This window comes from Nerophis ophidion, linkage group LG05, assembly GCF_033978795.1.
Source record: "Nerophis ophidion isolate RoL-2023_Sa linkage group LG05, RoL_Noph_v1.0, whole genome shotgun sequence".
Taxonomy (NCBI): Eukaryota; Metazoa; Chordata; class Actinopteri; order Syngnathiformes; family Syngnathidae; genus Nerophis; species Nerophis ophidion.
This window is the reverse complement of record NC_084615.1, coordinates 54,752,073-54,777,775: the sequence shown is the minus strand read 5'-3', so window position 1 is coordinate 54,777,775 and position 25,703 is coordinate 54,752,073. Positions and strand designations below refer to the sequence as shown.

The 25,703-nt window shown below is 38.9% G+C and overlaps 1 protein-coding gene across 1 annotated transcript in view; it reads left to right on the top strand.

The window, feature by feature from the left end:
• LOC133553700 (uncharacterized) overlaps positions 1–25,703 on the top strand; it is a 37,418-nt gene that overhangs the window by 1,544 nt on the left and 10,171 nt on the right. The gene's annotated exons all lie outside the window — the stretch shown is intronic.

Below are 25,703 nucleotides of genomic sequence, written 5' to 3'. Positions count from 1 at the left end.
AATGTCTGGCAGCAGGTGAGTGACGTCAGTGAGTGTGCGGGTGGGCAAGCAAGTGAGAAAGTGGTCGCTGAGGGCAGGGGAGAAATACATTGGCATCAAACTCCGTAGCTTGCAAGCTTGTGCACGCTAGCTTTCTGAGACTCTTATTTTGTTAACACAGGCAGGATGAAACAGGTCTTTTATGGTGAAGACAGGAACTGTGCAGTCGGTCTTTAGAGTTTTGACAGTAGGTACGGAGTCTCTAGAAATAAAATGTGTTTCTCTGCGTCCGCCCTGTTAGTGATTTTTTTCTTAAATATGAGCTCGCAGCAGCCAGCGTCATCTCACAAGATCCTCGGGTGCCGAGAATGTCAAACAACTGACGAAAGTGAAGTCTTGGTATGATTGATGATTGCTCATTTTTATGTATATTTTTTCATCCCTGGCTTGAGATCGACTGACACACCCTCCGAGATCGACCAGTCGATCGCGATCGACATAATGCCCACCCCTGCTCTTGATCATAGTTTGGTTTTGTTTTTTGTTTTTGGACATCTGGGAGCTGTCCTTAACGGGGGGGCTCTGTCACACCTATGGATCATGTTTTGTTTTGGTCATGTTCGGTTTGGTTTTTTGGACATTTGGTTCTGTCTTTTCACTTCCTGGTTTATTTTGTTACCATAGCTACTCGTTAGTTTCCCCTAGTCACGCCCCGATCATCAGCCTCTCACACCTGTTTCTCATTACCACTGCTCCTATTTAAGGATTTTACTTTCTGTCCATCAGTCTGGGATCTTCACACTCGCACGCACCCTACCCATGCTGCACCTCCTTCACGACCTCAATAATCTGTTTCATGCCCTGTTGTTTGTTTTGGTCCATTCCTAGTAAGTTTTGTTGTTTATGCCATAGGTAGTATATTTTGTTTATTTGTATACAGTCATGCCATTGTGCTGTTTTGTTTTAAGTTTAGTATAGCTTATTATCCGCCATAGAGCGTGTCCTTGGTTTGCCTTTTTGTAGTTTGTTTGTTTATTTAATAAATATCATGTACTTACATTCATACCTGACTCGTCACACATCATCCTTGCATCGTGGAAGCACAAACATCCACAGTCCAAGCCTGACAAATTCCTTTTTTTTTAAATAATGAAAATCACAAGGTGCTATAAAAAAAATAAAACAATAACTATAAACTGGGATCACACTCCTCAGCCTTCCCGGTAAGGTTTATTCAGGTGTACTGGAGAGGAGGCTAGGCGGATAGTCGAACCTCGGATTCAGGAGGAACAGTGTGGTTTTCATCCTGGTCGTGGAACTGTGGACTAGCTCTGTACTCTCGGCAGGGTTCTAGAGGGTGCATGGGAGTTTGCCCAACCAGTCTACATGTGCTTTGTGGACTTAGAGAAGGCATTCGACCGTGTCCCTCGGGAAGTCCTGTAGGGAGTGCTCAGAGAGTATGGGGTATCGGACTGTCTGATTGTGGCGGTCCGCTCCCTGTACGATCAGTGTCAGAGCTTGGTCCGCATTGCCGGCAGTAAGTCGGACACGTTTCAAGCGAGGGTAGGACTCCGCCAAGGCTGTCCTTTGTCACCGATTCCGTTCATAACTTTTATGGACAGAATTTCTAGACACAGTCAAGGCGTTGAAGGGTTCCGGTTTGGTGGCTGTGGGATTAGGTCTCTGCTTTTTGCAGATGATGTGGTCCTGATGGCTTCATCTGGCCAAAATCTTCAGCTCTCACTGGATCGATTCGCAGCTGAGTGTGAAGCGACCGGAATGAGAATCAGCATCTCCAAGTCCGAGTCCATGTTTCTCGCCCGGAAAAGGGTGGAGTGCCATCTCCGGGTTGGGGAGGAGACCCTGCCCCAAGTGGAGGAGTTCAAGTACCTAGGAGTCTTGTTTACAAGTAAGAGAAGAGTGGATCATGAGATCGACAGGTGGATCGGTGCAACGTCTCCAGTAATGCGGACGTTGTATCGATCCGTTGTGGGGAAGAAGGAGCTGAGCCGGAACGCAAATCTCTCAATTTACTGGTCGATCTACATTCTCATCCTCACCTATGGTCATGAGCTTTGGTTCATGACCGAAAGGACAAGATCACGGGTACAAGTGGCCAAAATAAGTTTCCTCCGCCAGGTGGCGGGACTCTCCCTTAGAGATAGGGAGAAAAGCTTTGCCATCCAGGTGGAACTCAAAGTAAAGCCACTGCTCCTCCACATCAAGAGGAGCCAGATGAGGTGGTTCAGGCATCTGGTCAGGATGCCACTCGAACACCTCCCGAGGGAGGTGTTTAGGGCATGTCCAACCGGTAGGAGGCCATGGGGAAGACCCAGGACACTTTGGGAAGACTATGTGTCCCGGCTGGCCCGGGAACGCCTCGGGATCGCCCGGGAAGAGCTGGACTAAGTGGCTGGGGAGAGGGAAGTCTGGGCTTCCCTGCTTAGGCTGCTGCCCCTGCGACCCGACCTCAGATAAGCGGAAGAAGATGGATGGATGGATGGATGGGTAAACTGTACACCTTCATAGGAGTTTAACTTTAAAAGTTCTCTGTATCCTTCAACTCTTCTCTGTTACATTTTTTGCGCATTCTTCTGCAGTATTTTAACATATGCTAGGATTGCACTTGTGTCATACTTTGCTTGCCCTGAGATATAATGTTCGACATTGTACATCATTGCTTTTGTCACTTCCCTTTATTACTGCCATCCTTCATCCTTTCCCCTCATATCTAAAAGTCAAAGTGATGAGTATATGAACTTGATGAAAAGGCAGTGCCATTAAAAACCTAAAAAGTAGTGATCTAAAGTATTTCATTCTGCAGCTGCAGGGCTGAGTTACAGTAACTTCAGTCAGACGTTAAGTGCTCCTCTTCATTAATTCATTGGCCCTTCTTTTTTTCTGTGACATCTCTTTTGCATCGCATGGCCTTTTGTGTTAACAGCTTCATTAATATAATTGTCATTCCTTTGGTTTATACCTCATTTTTTTGCACAGAACTCTCTATCTGTCTTAAAAACAGAAGTCAAACTAAGCCTTGAAAGGCACAACTATCTTAGATCAGGATGGTACAGTATAAATGTACACATCATGTATTTGTGTTCGCCGAGAGCAATATTCAGATTTGCTAATTTGAAGTCATTTTAGTTGATGGTCTATTAAAAGAAATTAATTAGGGATGACTAAGTGGCTTTAGGCATGAGTATTTTCCCTTCTCCAGTGATTCATTTGCTTGCTTGTAGCTTGTCTAAAAAAATGTTCTTCCATCCGTCTCAAACTCAGAAACAACTGCCCTTACACATAAAAGAAGGTGAAGTGACCTGAAACCATCCTTGACGTTGAAACGATTGCTCAAAATATATATTTTTACTCAACACACTTTCTCCATCAACACTTTAAATGTAGATCAGCGCTCTGCTCACATTGCAGCGCAAAGAATCCAGAAACAAAACAAAAACATTTGTACTGTATAAGACAAAATTCAGCGCTATCTCTCAGCTTTCTAAGTGTGTGTGTGAGTCGCTGTAAATATGTGGGCTCTTCTTAATATATTTGTGACATTTTAGAAGTATCCACTCTCTCTGACCATGGCCTCTTTTACACATCTATAGATGGTATTGTTTGTATAAAGCAAAGTGCTCAAGGCATTAGGTTTACCTTGAGAACAACTCGCTTAGACAGCCTTTTACAAGCAAAGCGGAATCACTCGGATGGAATGAATCCAGCCTCCAAACACATACTGTGAGACTGCCGGTTCACTGTCGGTAACACTGATATAGTAGATGCTGGGTTAAAAAAAAAAACTTTAAATACAATGAGTGTGTCTCCGGCTGAAAGCTTTCAATCTGAAAAACGTGCATAGTTATTATTTGGCACACTGACATAGATGTAAACAATAATGTATTCATGTTTACGGCCTGCCGCCGGCCTTTCGGGTGGCATGGTGGGCCCGGCTCTGGTCCCTTGTTCCCTGGGCACCGCACCTATTGTTTTGAGTTGGGCTCTGTGGGTGGCTGGGGCCGTACTTTGGTTCACGCAAAAATAGACGAATACACAAATGACACATTCATACTCACATACACACAAGTATTCATACATATATACATAAATACGCGCACACACTCAGGTATATACACGCCCACATACACACACAAATACAGTACACATCAGGGGTCAGCAACATTTTTGAAACCAAGAGCTACTTCTTGGGTACTGATTAATGCGAAGGGCGACCAGTTTGATACACACTTAAATAAATTGCCAATTTGGTCAATTAACCTTTAGTAAATAAATCTATATATAGTATATATAAAAAAATGGCTATTTCTGTCTGTCATTTCGTCATACATTTTTTTTCCTTTTACGTATGGTTTTTTGTAGAGAATAAATGATGAAAAAAACACTTAATTGTACGGTTTAAAAGAGGAGAAAACAGGGAAAAAATGTAATTTTGAAACATAGTTTATCTTCAATTTCGACTCTTTAAAATTCAAAATTCAACCGAAAAAAAGAAGAGAAAAACTAGCTAATTTAAATCTTTTTGAAAAAATAAAAAAAACAATTAATGGAACATCATTAGTAATTTTTCCTGATTAAGATTAATTTTAGAATTTTGATGACATGTTTTAAATAGGTTCAAATCCCATCTGCACTTTGTTAGAATATATAACCAATTGGATCAAGCTATATTTCTAACAAAGACAAATCATTATTTCTTCTAGATTTTCCAGAACTAAAATGTTTAAAGAAATTCAAAACACCTTGAAATAAGATTTAAATTTGATTCTACAGAGTTTATAGTTTTGCCAGAATAATTTTTTTGAATTTTAATCATAATGAATTTGAAGAAATATTTCACAAATATTCTTCATTGAAAAAACAGAAGCTAAAATGAAGAATTAAATTAAAATGTATTCATTATTCTTTACAATAAAAACAAATACTTGAACATTTATTTAAATTGTCAGGAAAGAAGAGGAAGGACTTTAAAAGATATATGTGTTTAAAAATCCTAAAATCATTTTTAAGGTTGTATTTTTTCTCTAAAGTTGTCTTTCTGAAAGTTGTAAGAAGCAAAGTAAAGAAATAAATGAATTTATTTAAACAAGTGAAGACCAAGTCTTTAGAATATTTTCTTGGATTTTAAATTCTATTTTCAAGTTTGGCTCTCTTAGAATCAAAAATGTCGAGCAAAGCGAGACCAGCTCGCTAGTAAATAAATAAAATGTAAAAAATAGAGGCAGTTCACTGGTAAGTGCTGCTATTTGGGCTATTTTTAGTAAAGGCCAGCGGGCTACTCATCTGGTCTTTACGGGCTACCTGGTGCCCGCGGGCACCGCGTTGGTGACCCCTGCAGTACATACATGAACACACAGTACATATATCCACACGGACATTGACTGTACAAACATACATATAGACATACTTTACATATAAAAGCACATATGCATACATACAGCCGTACACATAATCACGTTTCGTCAAGCATAGATTAACGTTTTTACCCTGGGGGAAACTGGGTAAAACATGGCACACTGAAAAAGCTTAGCCTATTTTTACTATAACAATCGACAAGGTTAACACATTTTGCTTTTCTTTCTTCCCCTCCATTTATCTGCTATCTTTTAAGATTATTTTATATCAAAGGGGACAATGTAATTTAATAAAAACACATGACTACACATGGTTAAAAAATTCAGAATGAGCCAGAAGGCTAGTTTTCATCTGTAGCCCCCCGGCCATGATGTAAAAAAGGCAGTAAAATTCAAATGTTAAATTTTTGTATGCCAAGTTATCATTACATATATGTATTGTCGCATTTGAAATAATTTTATTGTTGATTATAGAGGCAATTATTGTTATTATTTGTGATCAATAGTGCTATTTCTATTGGTATTTTTATTGCTCCATTTGTAATTTAGTAATGTTCATTGTCATTTTCGTTTTATTAATATTTACTTTACTAACTGCTTCATTGTTAACATTTTCTATCATATTTGTACATACTGTATTTACTGATGTTGTTCTGTTGTTGTTGTTGTCTCTGTCTTCCTTTTATTCCTCCTTTCTATCCCCATCTGCTCCGGTCCTGCTGCGTCAAACATTTAATGAAGTCAAATTCAAATAAGGCAACAAGTTAAATTCAAATAAGGCAACAAGAGAAGTATCCCACACTTCTCTTCTGTAAAGTAAATCTGTACAGCAAATATCAACATCTACGTCAACAATAAGATTTTCCTGAGTAGCTGGACAGGACAAAAAAAAAAAAGAGTTGCAGTGCATCTAAAAATCGATTATTTTCCCCACCTGTTTTTAATTCAGTGGAGAAAAATAAATTAGTGAAAGAAAAGGTCAGTATAGCAGTATAAGATATTTTAAGATTACATTTCGAACATGTAGGGCAGGGGTCACCAACCTTTTTGAAACCAAAAGCTACTTCTTGGGTACCGATTAATGCGAAGGGGCTACCAGTTTGATACACACTTAAATAAATTGCCAGAATAAGCAAATTTGCTCAATTTACTTTTGGTAAATATATATATATATATATATATATATATATATATATATATATATATATATATATAAAAGACTATTTCATTCATTCCGTCGTACATTTTTTTTCATTTTACGGAAGGTTTTTTGTAGAGAATAAATGATGAAAAAAACACTTAATTGAACAGTTTAAAAGAGGAGAATACACGAAGAAAATTTAAATTAAATTTTGAAAAGTAGTTTATCTTCAATTTCGACTCTTTAAAATTCAAAATTCAACCCAAAAAATGAAGAGAAAAACAAGCTAATTCGAATCATTTTGAAAAACATTATTAGTAATTTTTCCTGATTAAGATTAATTTTAGAATTTTGATGACATGTTTTAAATAGGTTAAAATCCAATCTGCACTTTGTTAGAATATAATAAAAATTGGACCAAGCTATATTTCTAACAAAGACAAATCATTATTTCTTCTAGATTTTCCAGAACAAAACATTTCTAAGAAATTCTAAAGACTTTGAAATAAGATTTGAATTTGATTCTACAGATTTTCTAAATTTGCCAGAATATTTTTTTTGAATTTTAATGATAATAAGTTTGAAGAAATATTTCACAAATATTCTTCGTCGAAAAAACAGAAGCTAAAATGAAGAATTAAATTCAAATGTACTTATTCTTTACAATAAAAACATTTTAAAAAATAAAAAATAAATAAAAAATACCGGTATAGCTTGGTTGGTAGAGTGGCCGTGCCAGCAACTTGAGGTTTGCAGGTTCAAAACCCGCTTCCGCCATCCTTGTCACTGCTGTTGTGTCCTTGGGCAAGACACTTTATCCACCTGCTCCCAGTGCCACCCACACTGGTTTAAATGTAACTTAGATATTGGGTTTCACTATGTAAAGCGCTTTGAGTCACTAGAGAAAAAGCGCTATATAAATATACTTCACTTCACTTGAACATTGATTTAAATTGTCAGGGAAGAAGAGGAAGGAATTTAAAAGCTAAAAAGGTATATGTGTTTAAAAATCCTAAAATCATTTTTAAGGTTGTATTTTTTCTCTAAAATTGTCTTTCTGAAAGTTGTAAGAAGAAAAGTAAAAAAATTAATGAATTTATTTAAACAAGTGCAGACCAAGTCTTTAAAATAATTTTCTTGGATTTTCAAATTCTATTTGAGTTTTGTGTATCTTAGAATTAAAAATGTCGAGCAAAGCGAGACCAGCTTGCTAGTAAATAAATAACATTTTAAAAATAGAGGCCGCTCACTGGTAAGTGCTGCTATTTGAGCTATTTTTAGAACAGGCCAGCGGGCGACTCATCTGGTCCTTACGGGCTACCTGGTGCCCGCGGGCACCGCGTTTGTGACCTCTGATGTAGGGTATACTGTATGGAAGGGTAGAATAGTGGGGCTCCCATGGGCTCCAATGTGAGCAGATTTTCATTTATCCATCATCCATCCATTTTCTACCGCTTGTAAATGTGCCTATCTCAGCTGCATTTGGGCGGAAGGCGGAGTACACCCTGGACAAGTCACCATCTCATCACAGGGCCAACACAGATAGACAGACAACATTCACACTCACATTCACACACTAGGGCCAATTTAGTGTTGCCAATAAACCTATCCCCAGGTACATTGTTTTGGAGTTGGGAGGAAGCCGGACTACCCGAAGGGAACCAATGCAGTCACGGGGAGAACATGCAAACTCCACACAGAAAGATCCCGAGCCCGGGATTGTACCTAGGACAACTCAGGACCTGCGTATTGTGAGGCACATGCACTAACCCCTGGTCCACCACACTGCCCACTTTTATTTATGTTTACTTAAAATTTAGAATGCATTCCAAAAATTGATCTGTCGTCAATATAGGCGAAATGTTTAAAAAAGTGCAGTTCCCCTTTAAAATAGGTCAAATCAGTGTTTAAAAAAATAATTTCATCATGACTCTCAAATCTCACGTTTTTCATTTTCTGAAACTTGGCAACCCTGTCTTATGTGTGACTGACATGTACACCCCTGTTGCACTTATCATTACACCATGTACCAAGTAAAATTCCTTCAAGGTCTGTAAGCACAACCTGAATTAATCTGTTTATTAGACGCACCAATTTTTCAGGTGCACTATCAATTTTTTTTTTTTATTTAAGAATGTTAAGTGCGCCTTATTTTCTGAATAATACGCTAAGCATGATTTGAAGTATTGTAACACAGAGCCGGTGAGTCCCACCCACTTTTCCAATCTGCTAAGTGGTATGTTGTAATCAACCGTGTAAAATGCAGCACTGAGATCCAGTAATACCAGCACAGGGGATTTGCATGCATTTGAATATCATTTATTTCTTGGATAAAAACAGTCTCAATGGTGTGGAGTGGCTGAAATGCAGTTTAAAATGTGTTAATGTATTTTGCATCATAAATTCATGAATTTGCTGGAAAACAAATATTCTTACAAAAAATGGCAGTTATGATATTGGCCTATAGTTACTAATCGTTGTAACATCCAGATTAGATTTTTTTGAAGAGGTTTTATTACTGCAGTTTTCAGTGTTTGGTGAAACTGACCTGTTTGAAGCGAAGTGATCATTATCTGCAGTACATCCGGAGCTATGCAGTTAATGACGGTTATAAAAAAAAAAAATGAAGGCAGATTAAAGGCAGCATGTTGTGGTCTTTAAGTGTGAAACTGTTTCCTTTAGAGTTATATAATCTTAGAGTTTTAAATGTCCTAGATTGACTGGACGACAGTTAACCTGCTCAGTGGCTTAGTGGTTATAATGTCCGCTCTGAGATCGTTCGGTCGTGAGTCATACCAAAGACTATAAAAGGGTTGGAATTGGGGGTTAAATCACCAAAAATGATTCCCTGGCGCTGCCACCGCTGGTGCTCACTGCTCCCCTCACCTCCCAGGGTGTGAGGGTGATGGGTCAAATGCTGAAGAATAATCTTACCCCACCTAGTGTGTGTGAGACAATCATTGGTACTTTAACTTTTAAATGATTTTATCATTTCTGAGCTAAAGTTTAATACTCCTTGTCTTATTTGTAATATTTTTGTCTGTAAAAAAGGCTGCAAAGTAATTTCATGACTTGTTAGATAGCAGGTCAGTAAGGACTGGTGATGTGGGGTTTGTCAGTCCGTCCACTACTGAAAAAAGTGTGCAGGTGTTATTGCTGATAATCTCTGAAAAATATGATTGCCTTGCATTGTTCTGTTTCTGGTTATAATTTCAAAAACTCTCTTAATAGGTGTCGTAATATACCTGAAGTTTAGTTTCTCGCCACCTGCGTCAACATACTCTATTGTGCCTACACCGCGTTTCTCCATTGTGACTTTTTCTTTATCTGGCCGATATTTGGTCTCAAAGGGGAACTGCACTTTTTTGGGAATTTTGCCTTTTGTTCCCAATCCTAATGAGAGACAAGAAGACGAAAAGGTTGTTTTTTTTCTGAATTACATTTTTTTTTAAATACATGTGTTTTTGGTGGCTGGCAATGCAGCTAATACAGTAAATGTATTCTGCCTCTAAATCACTTTAAAAATGCATCCAAAAAACATAAACAATACTTTATTTATGCTCTGTAACCTGTATAATAACCAAGCTGTAGCAACATTGTTTTTGTAAGATCGAACACTGAGGAACTCTTCTTCTAGTGTATGGTGTACCCCACCTTCTGCCCAAATGCAGGTGGTATTGGGCCCCACAAACACCGTGACCCGGCCAGGGACAATCGGTAAAAAATGGATGAATGGATGGAGTAATACATCTGCTTGGGACGGCATCAGCCGTTAGATAGCTACGCCAAGAGATAAAATAGCTTTTGCGTCAGCAGCTGAGTGGCTTTTGTGTTTGTAATGCACAAAAAAATGCAATTTGTACTGACTGAAAAATAAGAACAATCCTGTTACAGTATCCACAAAGTATTAGCCCACATTTCATGTTTTGTTTGTACACAGCTTGCTCGACAGTGTATGTCGTTTTAATAACACATGGTGTGTTGCATTTATCTTGATCAATCTTATAGTGACTTACTCAATGGGCAGTTGTTCGTTTGATCCAGCTGGCCGGGGAAGTTTTTTTCAAGTTGACTTTGGGTAAGCACGCCATCTGTTTCCACACAACTTGGCTTCAAGTTCCACATATATACCTGCAAGTCACGCCGACCTCATTCTCTCAGCTTCTGTCTGCTGCAACGTTTCACCCTTTGTGCTGGTTTTTAATATCAGCAGTTCATCTTCTGTATATTCAGGTTCAAAAAGATCCATCCATCCAGCCATCCATTTCCTACCGCTTATTCCCTTTGGGGTCGCAGGGGGCGCTGGTGCCTATCTCAGCTACAATCAGGCGGGAGGCGGGGTACACCCTGGACAAGTCGCCACCTCTTCGCAGGGCCAACAGAGATAGACAGACAACATTCACATTCACATTCACACACTAGGGCCAATTTTAGTGTTGCCAATCAACCTATCCCCAGGTGCATGTCTTTGGAGGTGGGAGGAAGCCGGAGTACCCGGAGGGAACCCACGCAGTCTCAGGGAGGACATGCAAACTCCACACAGAAATATCCCAAGCCCAGGATTGAACCCAGGACTACTCCGGACCTTCGTATTGTGAGGCAGACGCACTAACCTCTGTCACCGTGCTGCCCGGTTCAAAAAGATATGGTTGTGAATCGTCATTAGTCCAAAAATAGTCATCTTTGTTGTCTGTTACCAAGTCTGCCATGATTAAAACACACTTGCGTTTGTTTCCATAAGTATGAACACATATGTTGCCGGAAGTCAGAAGTGCGTTGCTATGGAAACAGAAATAAAAGCACAGAGTAAAGAAGTTCCAGTGATGCATAAAATGACCAAGATACGGCAACTATTGTATATAATACATATTTTTATGAAGAAGTCTGTTACTTAATTGTGTAAAAACTTGCAGTGTGTAATATATCATTGATGGAGGGTTTGTAGGCTACACTGGTAACTCCCATTAGCCGCATTTTGCAAGCATTTTTTTTAATCATCTTTAGGATCCTAAAAAAAGATTTGTGTGTTCTTGTCTCTCATAATGATTGTGAATGATAGACTAAATTAAAAAAAGAAAAGTGCAGTTCCGCTTCAATTGGTGCGATAGTATCAATAACAGTCATAACATCGGAAGTAAAGTTGTTTACAAGTTAATCACCTAAAACTGAGATCAGGGTCGGTGGTGGTTTCAAACCCTGGGTGAAAAACGCATATTTATAAGACACTTTTTGATTACATCTGTTTCACCTCTCCTAGGATTAGCAAAGGTGGCCAAACTAAACAAAACACATTAGTGATCAGAAAGATCAACAATTTTCACCAGAACCTCGGGGATATCAAGACCTTTGGAAATAATGATTTCTATTATGTGTCCTCTGTGAAGTGTTCGATCCGTGACATTCTGGGAAAACTACCCATAATATTAAAAAAATGCACACCCATCTTTCGGATTATTAAACTGAATGGTAAAATCACCCACTAAAACGACACAGTCAAAATCCATGCACACATCTGACAGTAGTTTGGCAAACCCATCAAGAAACCTTGCATCACATTATGTGGGTCTATAGATGGTGACTAAAGTTGCTCGACAGGATAATTTTAACCTAGTGGCAACATATTCAAAAGACTCAAACTGATGATAGGAACTCACTTGTTTGCATTGGAGATCATTCTCATACAGAAGGCAACACTACCTTCTTTGTAAGATCTCTGTTTTCACTTATAAAGTTGAAGTTGGGAGGTGTTGATTCAATTAAAACCACTTCATTGATTTTCTTTCATTGAGCCGAGTCTCTGTCAAAAACATAAGATCAAGATAACGTCTGATGATAAAACCATTGATTAAAAATGTTTTTCCTGCCAATTACCTTTTGTTTAATGATGTCAGCTTTAGCATGTTATTTTTATTACCTGTCCAATTTTGTAATTAATGGCCGTAGTTAGCAAGAAATAAAGGTTAAGTCCATGTCCAAACAAACAGATAGTTTCAAAAACATGTATGCGGGCTTAAAATGATCTTCATCCACCTGAGTGGAGATTTTTCACTGTATCGGTTTAGACACAAAGACATACAGTATACCAGCTGTCATGCACATTTTGTCCAATCAGAAGCCTGGAAAAACAGCCACAGCTGACTTAGTGGGATTACACCTCGGTTATTGTAATATTTATTTTAATATACTAGACCAGTGGTTCTCAACCTTTTTTCTGTGAGGTACCCATTGTAAAAAAAAAATTAATTCAAGTACCCCCTAATCAGAGCAAAGAGATAAAGAAGTAAAATACAACACTATCTCATCAGTTTCTGATTTATTAAATTGTATTACAGTGCAAAATATTGCTCATCTGTAGTGGTCTTTGTTGAACTATTTGGAAAAAAAGATATAAAAACGGGAAAAACTTGTTGAAAAATAAACAAGTGATTCAATTATAAATGAAGATTTCTACACATAGAAGTAATCATTAACTTAAAGTGCCCTCTTTGGGGATTGTAATAGAGATCCATCTGGATTCATGAACTTCATTCTAAACATTTCTTCACAAAAAAAGAAATCTTTAACATCAATATTCATGGAACATGTCCACAAAAATGAATATGGCATTGTTGCATTTCTTTTCACAGTTTATGAACTTACAATCATTCTTTGTTGAAGTATTATTCAATAGATATATCTATAAAGGATTTTGGAATTGCTGCTATTTTTAGAATATCTTTTAAAAATCTCACCTACCCCTTGGCATGCCTTCAAGAACCCCCAGGGGTACACGTACCCCCATTTGAGAACCACTGTACTAGACATACAGAGACATGTACATTTGTTTAAAACCAGTCTGCAATTACACATGAACATTATGAATCTTTTTACAGTGTTTAAAGCGCTCATACGCACCTGAGCTGCTGAACCCCAACACTCGTGGACTTATAACATGTCCAACCAGCAACACGGTGATATAATACGTGTGCAGTGAAGTGTACATTATTTCTAAAATCAGCGCACAGTAAAAAGGAGCCCAGGAGACCTCTTGAATGTTAAGTGCCTAAAGCACACAGATTCGCTTGTGCCGCCGCAAAACTCTTGTGGAATTATAACGCATTTAATCAATCAATCAATTCCTTTATTGTCATTGTCATAATAACACTTAAGTCATACATGTCAACGAGATTTTGTTTGAGCTTTGTCTAGTGGCATGGAAACTGCATTGATGTGCAGGTTGACCATAGTTAAGAGTTTAGCATTGTTAAGAAGATTGCGAATAGAGGGGTGTGGGGGGGGGGGGTCAGTCAGATGTCTGATGGGTGTTGCATTGATGTTGCAGCAATGAAATGTCCAGAGCACAATTATTGAGGCGGTGAAGAGTGAGGTAGTTGCTTATATTGATTTAGTCATCAATATAAGGATACAGTACATTTGTAATCAAGTGTACTTTGTCATTAACATTTTTAGACGCTCTGGCGCGTTTTACGTGAGTAAAATCAACATGAATGGAACCAACACACGTTAACTTCATGATAATGATTACAACATGAGACAATGTTGCATCTCTTTTATGACACAAAGCAAAAAGTATTTCTTGTCACAGTTTTTCCATCAGCTGAAGGTTCAACAGCAATCGTTTCCAAAATAGCTGACTGTCATCGTAGTCGGCGGGAGTGTCGCAAAGCCCATTTTGATGCGTCTTCTTCTATCAATGTTGAGGGGAAATAGCAGCATGTTTATGTTCAAACAGTAAGTTCCCTTAAAGTGTGTTTAAAGCCAGTACGGCAGTGTTGTTGAGCTTTGGAAATGACAGCGCACAACCGTGATGTCATCAGAGGAGTTCATTTAGGTATCCGATTGTGCCGTGTACGCGCATACGCTGAGTGGAGAGTTTTGGAACCCTTCTCCTTGATCATCGTTTGCAAAAGTCTCTGTGTTGAAGGATAAAGTACCTTATTTTTCGGAGTATCAGTCGCTCCGGGGTATAAGTCGCACCTGCCGAAAATGCATAATAAAGAAGGAAAAAAACATATATAAGTCACATTTTTGGGGGAAATTTATTTGATAAAACCCAACACCAAGAATAGACATTTGAAAGGCAATTTAATAGTCAACAACAGGCTGAATAAGTGTACGTTATTTGACGCATAAATAACCAACTGAGAACGTGCCAGGTATGTTAACGTAACATATTTCGGTGAGAGTCATTCAAATAACAATAACATATAGAACATGCTATACGTTTACCAAAAAATCTGTCACTCCTAATCGCTAAATCCCATGAAATCTTATACGTCTAGTCTTTTAGGTGAATGAGCTAAATAATATTATTTGATATTTTACGGTAATGTGTTAATAATTCCACACATAAGTTGCTCCTGAGTATAAGTTGCACCCTTGGCCAATCTATGAAAAAAACTGCGACTTATAGTCCGAAAAATACGGTATGCGTTTGCGTGAGGACAAGACGCCTAAACGCAGAGACAGGTACAGTATGCGTTTATTGTGTATCCATGTTTGTGTAGACATGGCAGAATGCCGCTGGGATAGGCTCCAGCGCCCCCACAATCCCAAAAGAGACAAGTGGTACAAAATGGATGGATGGACGGATGGCCTAAATTTGACAAATTTTCAGCGAGGATAATGTGCTTCTTGTTTCTGGGCAGATTTGTCATTATTTTCTTATTCCAAACTGGATATTTGTTGACTGGGTCTTGGTTTTGCCTGGGGAGAAACAATAGTAAAAGCATTGTGACCTTGATCCAGCAAGGTCACCTGTTCGTTTCCTTGTTTTGTCTTAATTTTCTTGTAGGCTCTTTTTGCACTGCTCTCCAAAATCTAAACAATGGAATTGATCAACTGTCCTCTTAACAAAATTGACAAGATCTCAGGGGTGGGGTAACCTGCCTGTCCTGTCAGGACGGTTGTTGCTGCGCACACAGCAGACTTATGGGAGAAACAAAGTGCCTCGTGCCTGGCGACCTTTTACTGTCGAGGACTTTAAAGAGACCTACAAATTCGGAACATCTGCTGATTGGAGCAAGCGTTGCCCTGGTGTATCGTCAAATTGGAAGACGTTGGCAGCCGTTTGAAGTACCATAAAGTTTAAACAGATGACTGGAGGATGCGGGCAGAGCTCTGGACACTCAGACCTTTGTGATTTAGAAATAAATTGCAAGCTTGAAACCATCTAGTAGACGCCGTCTGCGCTGCATAGTGATATGTGATGAATTTAATGACCAGAAAATAGCAATTTGAGTCAAAAATCACATTTGTGACAGACATTCAAATCTTGATTGTTTTCCCTGGCTGCAAGTGATTTGGCAATGTCGTTCCTTCGAGATTAGCTTCCATGACAGTGCAGAAAAGACGGAACAAACTCTTTCTCTGTCTCTCCTGGACATACACCTCTTGTTTGTTGACTTTTTTTGGGTTGACTTACTGTGTTGTCTCATATGCGTTTGCACTAATGTCGCGTAAAAGAGGCACACTGCAGGCTTACATATACATATGCATTCACGGAAATTATACGCCATAAACACACGTACCTCAACCCCCATCTCACGGTTTTGATACTACATCCCACGTGGTATGACGGAAAACGAAGCAGCGCCCCTAGTAGGAGGAACCTCTCCCCCTCCTGTTGAAAGTCTTGTGGTTTCTGTGTCAACATGTGTATATGTGCTTTTCAGTGGCGGGCCGTGCGTTTCCCACCTAGGTCTTCTGTGATGTCCTGTGTCCAATGATTACCTCTCAAAATACCAGAATTGATGTCACCACATGACCTTTCCTGGAGAAATACTATACAGAAACACACTTACCCACTCTTGGGCATTGCACAGAAAGGGTTATTTTCTGGCGCATTTAAAAATCAATAAACACGCATCGGCTATTCAAACATATTTCATGCGGGACTGTCAAAATTTAAATTACAAAAAAACATTTTAAACGTGAAAAAATAAATAAAATACCTGAACTCACATTTCATCGACAGCTGGGCTGGCTTCCGGGGTTGGTCGACATTGTCTCACAAGATGTAGTTTCTCTTTAAATATATTTTTTGAAAATGGCCTTGCAAATCAATCAATCAATCAATGTTTACTTATATAGCCCTAAATCACTAGTGTCTCAAATATATGTGTTGTCTTGTCTAATCATAAAAGATGCAGCTGAGGCGTGTTGGCTGAATTCTTAAAGTTTACTCCACAGCGTGCTCATCAGAAACATCCTGCTAAACGCGTCACTGCATATGCTCTTCACTACTGTGGCATGCTGGGTAATGGAGTTCTTATGTTACCTGGCTCTTAGCATCACAGTATATATCTGCCTTAGGCCATTTAGAAGACCTTACTGACAACAACATGTGATCTGATTGGCTATTGCTACTGTCTATCAACTGTATGTCCCCGTACACTTACTGTGCACGGATGCCAGCATTGCTGAATCTGAAGGCCCCGGCAGATTTGATAAGAGCATGGCAACATAGGCTAGCTGAATTCTGATTGGATAAAAACTCTAACCTAAAAACAACAGCACTGAAAAGAGTATAAGATGACAAGAAGAGAATAAGAATATGTATAGATATTTAGGGCAAGTAAGCTAACAATTACTTTTATCTTTAATTATGATCATGATTTTTGGTTATGTTAGGCCAGTGGAAAGGCCTTGCTGGCCCTGACGGCACAACACTGGTGCTTATTGGCTTTCAAGTTTTTTTCTTCTCTGCCCCAGTCTGTGCCGCCCGCCTTATAGGAGCCCAGTCTGAGATCAACTTTTTTTTTTTTTACTCATCCCCTCGTCCACCTTTTACCCCCCTTTACGGGGCTCTGTAAGTGGTGACCCATCAATGTTCTTGTTCTGTTACCCTGTACAATGTTTGTCTAATCTTGAACGGGTTTGCTGTTGAAAATTAAATTTTGATTTATTTGTGCAATGGCAATAAAGTTCTTATTCTTCTTCTGCATGGGGAATTATAACGTGGAGCACTGTCATGCAGCAGGGAAGCACAAGGAAAGCTCTGGTAGGTAAACACAAGGCATTCAATATCCAATGCAGTATTGCAAGTCAACATGAACCGTTTGCATCAACGGATCATTTAGCAATAATCCATCCATCCAGCACCCACTAAGAGCTTGTCTCCACAGAAATGTGTGTGTGTCTTTATTGTTTTGGGTTGAAAATATTAATGCGTCACCACAGTGTCCAATCAATAGTGAGTCCCATTCAGGCGGAAACATCCCCTGGGTGAGAATGAAGTAATACAATGCCTTGCCATAAATTGAGCTTTCAGCAAAGAGAGCCACCGAAAGCACCAAAACTATCGAAGAAGAAACTGGGCATGCACATAAAGTCCTACTCTTCGGTTACAAGTCGAAACTATGTAAAAAATGGTGGGATTCAAAAAGTTTATACTTCTTCCAATTACCCTTTTGTGGTATCCGTCCATCCATTTTCTACCGCTTATTCCCTTTTTGAGGTTGCGGGGGGCGCTGGCGCCTATCTCAACTACAATCGTGCATGTTTAATTTAATTTTATTTTATTTTCTTAATTCAATTGTCCTTTTTTTTGTGGTATAATAATATTGCCATTGAGCACAAGACAGTTCACTGGAGATATGTATGTATATTATACTATCATGCATGTATTATACTACATGCATGATATGGGAATGACTATGACTTACTTAAGAAACAACAAAAAAGAAAAAGAGAATGTCAAATGCACGCCAAGAAAGTGACTCTTTTATTTGGACAGGCGACGAGGTGGAATTACTTCTGGGCAACACACTTAATTACAAACCCCGCTTCCATATGAGCTGGAAAATCATGTTGGATGTAAATATAAACGGGATACAATGATTTGTAAATTCTTTTCAACCCATATTCATATGAATGCACTACAAAGACAACATATTTGATCTTCAAACTCATAAACTTAATTTTTTTCTTGCAAATAATATTTAACTTAGAATTTCATGGCTGCAACACGTGCCAAAGTAGTTGGGAAGTGGCATGTTCACCACTGTGTTACATCACATTTTGTTTTAACAACACTCAATAAACGTTTGGGAACTGAGGAAACTAATTGTTGAAGCTTTGAAAGTGGAATTCTTTCCCATTCTTGTTTTATGTAGAACTTCAGTCGTTCAACAGTCCAGGGTCTCCGCTGTCGTACTTTACGCTTCATAGTGTGCCACACATTTTCGTTGGGAGACAGGTCTGGACTGCAGGCGGGCCAGGAAAGTACCCGCACTCTTTTTATTACAAAGCCACGCTGTTGTAACACGTGCTGAATGTGGCTTGGCATTGTTTTGCTGAAATAAGCAGGGGCGTCCATGAAAAAGACGGTGCTTAGATGGCAGCATATGTTGTTCCAAAACCTGTATGTACCTTTCAGCATTAATGGTGCCTTCACAGATGTGTAAGTTACCCATGCCTTGGGCACTAATGCACCCCCATACCATCACAGATGCTGGCTTTTGAACTTTGCGTAGATAACAGTCTGGATGGTTCGCTTCCCCTTTGGTCTGGATGACACGATGTCGAATATTTCCAAAAACAATTTGAAATGTGGACTCGTCAGACTACAGAACAATTTTTCACTTTGGATCAGTCCATATGAGATGATCTCGGGCCCAGAGAAGCCGGTGGCGTTTCTGGATGTTGTTAATAAATGGCTTTCGCTTTGCATAGTTGATCTTTAACTTGCACTTACAGATGTAGCGACGAACTGTGTTTAGTGACAGTGGTTTTCTGAAGTGTTCCTGAGCCCCTGAGTGTTCCTGAGGTTGATGTCGGTTTTTGACACAGTGCCGTCTAAGGGATCGAAGGTCACGGTCATTCAATGTTGGTTTCCGGCCATCCCGCTTACGTGGAGTGATTTCTCCAGATTATCTGAACCTTTTAAAGATATTATGGACCGTAGTTGTTAAAATCCCTAAATTTCTTGCAATTGCCCTTTGAGAAACGTTGTTCTTAAACTGTTTGACTATTTGATCACGCGGTTGTGGACAAAGGGATGTACCTCGCCCCATCCTTTCTTGTGAAAGACTGAGCATATTTTGGGAAGTTGTTTTTATGCCCAATCATGGCCCCCACCTGTTTCCCAATTAGCCTGCACAACTGTGGGATGTTCCAAATAAGTGTTTGATGAGCATTCCTCAACGTTATCAGTATTTATTGCCACCTTTCCCAACTTCTTTGTCATGTGTTGCTGGCGTCAAATTCTAAAGTTAATAATTATTTGCAATTAAAAAAAAGTTTATTAGTTTGAACATCAAATATGTTGTCTTTGTAGCATATTCAACTGAATATGGGTTGCAAATCATTGTATTCCGTTTATATTTACATCTAACACAATTGTATTCCGTTTATATTTACATCTAACACAATTTCCCAACTCATATGGAAACAGGGTTTGTACAAAACTGGGAAATATCAAGAGAAAGTTAAATGAGAGTCCTGAAAATTATTCATCCACTTAACGCGTCTCACTCTGCGGCTTCCCTCCAATGCTTACAGTCACACCAGAAATAATTTGCCTCTTGGAGTCTTGGAGTGGACAACTAAAATAGAAATGTGCTTCTGGTAGGTTTAATCATACTTTAATCTTCACAGGTATTCTGCTACTAGCTACTTGGTATGCTACTTCAGATCTGTAGCTACTATGATGATGTTACTCCAGAAGTGTTAAGTCATGATGCATAATCAGTGTTTGCAATGAGGTAATAAAATATTTTAAAGTGTTTACTTTGATTACTTGGACACATGGCAGCCGCAAAGGAGACATAATCAATACATTGTTTGAAGGAAATGCATGCACCTAGGAAAATAAAAAAGTTGATGTTAGATTGTGTTTATATAAATTCATGTATGCAGTTTTTTATTGTTTGATACTGTATGTGCACTAATTTAAAAAGTGAATCCCACCTGGGGATAGGTTGATTGGCAACACTAAATGGTCCCTAGTGTGTGAATGTTGTCTGTCTATCTGTGTCGTATCTTTATCTGTAGCGACTTGTCCAGTGTGTACCCCGCCTTTCGCTCGAATGCAGCTGGGATAGGCTCCAGCACCCCAACAACCCCTAGAGCGACATGCAATAGAAAATGGATGGATGGAATCTAATTAGTTAGGAAATTGTTGTCATTGTTTACACCACACACACACACACAATTCACCAATTGCTGAAATAGATTATTTTAGATCAGACCTGGGCAAGTTAATGCCCGGGGGCCACATGTGGCCCGTTGAGCTTTTCAATCTGGCCCGCCGGACATTCCTTAATCATTTTTTTAGATCTTTAAGATGGAAAGTGGAGATGCCATTATGATGTGCAGTGATGTTTTCTAATGACCGTTAGTCTTGAACTATACAAACTATTTTAATGATTGGAATCTGCGCTTTTGCATGATATACCAGTTACTGTGGTAATCTAATTAGTTACTATGGTAATCTACATCACAGCAGCTCAGAGAGGCACCAAGCAGTGTGGGCGGGGAGCGTTTCCACACACGCGGAAGGAGATTTTCACAACAAAGTTCTAAAGCTTAGTGATGTATAGAATATAATAGAAAGTATATTTGTCACGCCTGTACATCTGGTTTTATGTTTGATCATGTTTTGTTTTGTTTTCTGGACTCTTGTTACATTTTTTCACTTCCTGGTTTGCTTTTGTTACCATGTCAACGCATTAGTTCCCACCTTGTCACGCCCCTGCCCTCAGTCCCGCACCTGTTCCTGATTATCACAGCCAGTATTTAAGTCATTTTCTTTCTGTTCATCAGTCTGGGAACTTTGCTTTCATTGCCTTCATGCCTGCATTGCATAGCCTACCTATGCTTCTCATTCTCCATGCCCACGATCACCTGCCACACACCTTGCTATTCTTGCCTCCTGTTTTTTTGTCACAGTAAGTGTTTTGTTTTAGTTGTTTATAGCCATGCCATCGGGCTGTATCTGTTCATAGTTCATTCATGCCATCTTGCAAGTGTTTTTGTTTCCTGTTTGTATTTTGTAGCCAAGTTTTATACCTCCTTGTGAGAGCCCTTAGTTTGCTTATTTTTGTATTTAGTGTATAAATAAATAATCATGTACCTGAATTCACACCTGGCTCGTCCCGTATTCCCTCTGTGTCGAAGGAGCAAAACAAATCCATGTTCAGGTGTGACAACTTTATTGATCCCTGGGGGAAATTCAGCAAATATCAGATACATCAGATTGTAGGTGGGTTTGTTGTCTACCCTTCGCGTTCATATTCCACTGTTTGTTGCATTTTTGTTGCGTTTCACTTCATTGTAAATTATGTCGATCGAAAGGGGGTGTGACATTCATATTTTGTCAATAATCACAGAAAAATAAAAAAGGTGTATTCCGTTTTTTAAGGCGGTTCTTTCATGACGTTTTTAGCATTCAATCAGACATTATTGTGAGGTTTTGTATTAGTGTTCCTAAACATAGATGTACCGGCTCCCAGACACATTTTTTTCTCTAAATAATTATAATTATTCAAAATAATTGCCCAGGCCTGTTCTCGATTGTACCTAATGTCATGACTGGTTTTATTGATTATTGACTATTTTAATGGTTATGGGACAAGCAGTAGAACATGGATGCATGGTACTTTTTCGTCATTTATTGTTTGTCTTTGGTACACTAATGTGTATATTTTTGCAAAAATATATTTATATTGCTCTTATCTTTGGTATGAACATTATTATGTAAACTCAAAGTTATTTTACTGTTTTTGGTTGTAGCTATTTTTGTATTAAAACATTTTATGTTTACCTTGGGCAAGACAATTCACCATTGTCCTGACGGGATCTGGTGCGCGCCTTGCATGGCAGCCCCCACCATCAGTGTGTGAATGTGTGTGTGATTGTGTGTGTGAATGGGCGAATGTGGAAATACTGTTAAAGCGCTTTGGGCTCCTTAAAAAGTGGTAGAAAAGCGCTATACAGGTATAACCACTTTACCATATTGATCATGTTGTATTGCATTGTAATCTTTAGTTTTGTGATTGTGTGATGTTTTTTGCCTGGACCCCAGGAAAAATAGTCTCCACTGCGGTGCAGACTAACGGGGATCCTTAATAAACTAAATATATTAAACCAACATTGTTTCGTTCTCAAGCCACACTTTTAAGAAAAAGTTACAATATTAAACATCACTAGTGCATAAAAGTACTGTATATAATGGTAAAACACGGGTTTTATCAGTAGTATACGGTAGTAAAGGAGAAAAACAAGCACTCGTTCTTCTGGTGGCCCGAACTTGACATCATTGTATTTAGAATAATATGACGTGTGTATTATGTATTATGTGTGTGTGTCTGCATTGCATGTCTAGTTAATAGATGATTATGATGTTTGAAATCATAGAGCTAATATTAGTAACGACTTTACATCACAATCACAGAATTGTTGTTGACAGTTGTTCTGCATGCCTTCTCCCTGTCAAGCCGGCAACAGGGTGAAAAGGAGGCTGTGATGTCATCATTCTTGGGTACTCTGGCAGCTTCTTTCGCCCAATGGAAACAACAATGCCGGAGTTTTCAGACCTTCCCGCTCTGGAGGCTGTTTTCAAAACACTTTCAGACCACTAAAAACAGTTTTCGTGGGCATAACAGGCTGTAACGGTACATATCTTCACGGTTTCCACCTAAAACGGTTCTGTGGGGACAGGCCATAAGACGGGAGGCTGGCATATAAAGAACTCTGATTACCCGCAGGTGATGAGAACAACACTCAGGAGCAGTGATAAAGTCACTGCAGGATGACACACAGGAATGGAATCAAAATAAGAGCACTAACCAGAAAATAAAGACGGAAAAAACCCCAATAAACCCAAAACAAGACATGACCTGGTGTTAAAAGACATAACCTGTGTCCAAATTTAAAAACATATCTATTGGGGGTACACTTATTAAAGCTGAAAATAAATCTATTTGCAACTTTTGCTATTAATCACAAGTTAACTACAGACAGATTGCAATTAAATATTTTGATCAATTGACAGCCCTAATAATGACATTTGGGAAGTTGATACTCGGTTTACAGTATTTTGAGATGTCAACGGCCTCTGCTTTTTATTATTTAGGTCACGAGTGTCCCCGCCTTTGGTTGAAGTAGTAATTGTCCACAGCCCACAGCCAGAGATCACCGCTATCCTGACCTCTAGCCAACGTAATTAAGAAGTTAGTGCAAAAAAAAAAAGAAGTGGACGACCAAATTAGTGGGGGAAAAAAAACTATTAAGAATATGTTTACCCATTTAACCAACTCAACAAATTAGCTTGACCACATCCCACCGATGCATTCAGTCCCAAACGTCAAACATTTATTCATGAAAATATTGAGAGGCTGCAGATGCTGTGTCTGACCTGTTCCAGCTTGTTGTGTTTAATCCTGACTCTACAAATTGGACGATTGAACATTAACTTTGGTACGCAGACATACATTTCGTTTAGCTTGTTGTCAGTTCTGACCGCCAGTCTGTCACTCATAGAAGTTCGTGCGGAACATCACCCACAATAATTCCTATTGTTACACAATGAAGAAGCAGCTCAAAGTCTCCCTGTGTCCAGGGATGTATTTTCTGAATCTGGAAACATTAAAGTTAAAGTCAAACTACTACAAAGTAGTCACACACACACACACACACACACACACTCTCTAGGTGTGTTGAAATTACCCTCTGTATTTGACCCATCCCCTTGTTCCACCCTCTGAGAGGTGAAGGGAGCAGTGAGCATCAGCGGTGGCCGCGCTCAGGAATCATTTTGGTAACAAAAATTAACAAAAAAAAAAAATTATTTCGAGAAAATTTTAATATTGATCTTATCATAATAGTATCAATCATATACTGACGCTAACCTCAGTGTCGACACCACCAATTTATGGATTGATCCACCCTGTAAGCTTTTCAGCCGGGGGACTACACATGAATACATAATAAGCCAGAGGGGATCGGCATTTGTAATCAGCATTAATCGGAAATGGCGATAACATATTTTTTTTAGAAAATCGGATGATACTGATATGTTTATGAAAAAGGTGAGCTCAAATCATCACGTATTTTGGGACAACTAACAGCTGAAAATCCGTCCATCCATCCTTTTTCTACCCTTTCATGGTTGTGGGGGGTGGGGGTGGGTGGGGGGGGGGTCGCCACGGAGTACACCCTGGACAAGTCGCCACCTCATCACAGTAACAGCTAAAAATGTACCCCAAAACTACCATGCTGCCTACTGTACTTTCTAGTGTTGTCCCGATACCATTATGTTGTAGTGAACATACAAGACAACTTGTCTTTTAGAAGTCAGTAAGCAAACAAAGGCTCCTTAATTTAGCTGCTGACATGTGCAGTAACATATTGTATCATTTATCATTCTATTATTTTGTCAAAATTATTAAGGACAAGTGGTAGAACATTAATATCTGTTAATAATAATATCTGTATAACTGTTAATATCTGCTTACTTTCTCTTTTAACATGTCCTGTCTACACTTCTATTAACATGTAATAATTACTTATTCTTCTGTTGTTTGAATGTTTTACATTAGGTTTGGATGATACCACATATTTGGGTATCAATCCGATACCAAGTCGTTACAGGATCATAAATTGTCATATTCATAGTCCTCATGTGTCGGGGGACGTATTTCCTGAGTATGTAAACATGATATGAATTTTTTGAAAACGAAATAAGATGTGATGCAAAAAAATATCGACATAATACTTGGTATCATTACAGTGGATGTCAGGTGTAGAGCCACCAATCCGTTTGTTTACATTGTGACGCCAGTGAGCTGCAATGTGTAGTGAAGCATGTTTAGCTATTCCTCGTCCTGCAGGGATGATACTTGCAAGAAACTTACTTTATTGTCGCCATGGAGACTAGGACTAATGATTTAGAAGTAGCTACAACACTGCGGACGGCGGATGGACGTTCGTTGCTAGCTAGCTAGCCATGTCTTAAAGGCCTACTGAAATGAGATTTTCTTATTTAAATGGGGATAGCAGGTCCATTCTATGTGTCATACTTCATCATTTCGCGATATTGGCATATTTTTGCTGAAAGGATTTACTAGAGAACATCCACAAAAAATTCGCAACTTTTGGTGCTGATAAAAAAGCCTTGCCTTTACCGGACGTCGCAGACGATGACGTCAGAAGGGTGATGGCTCCTCACGTCCTCACATTGTTCATAATGGGAGCCTCCAACAAAAAGA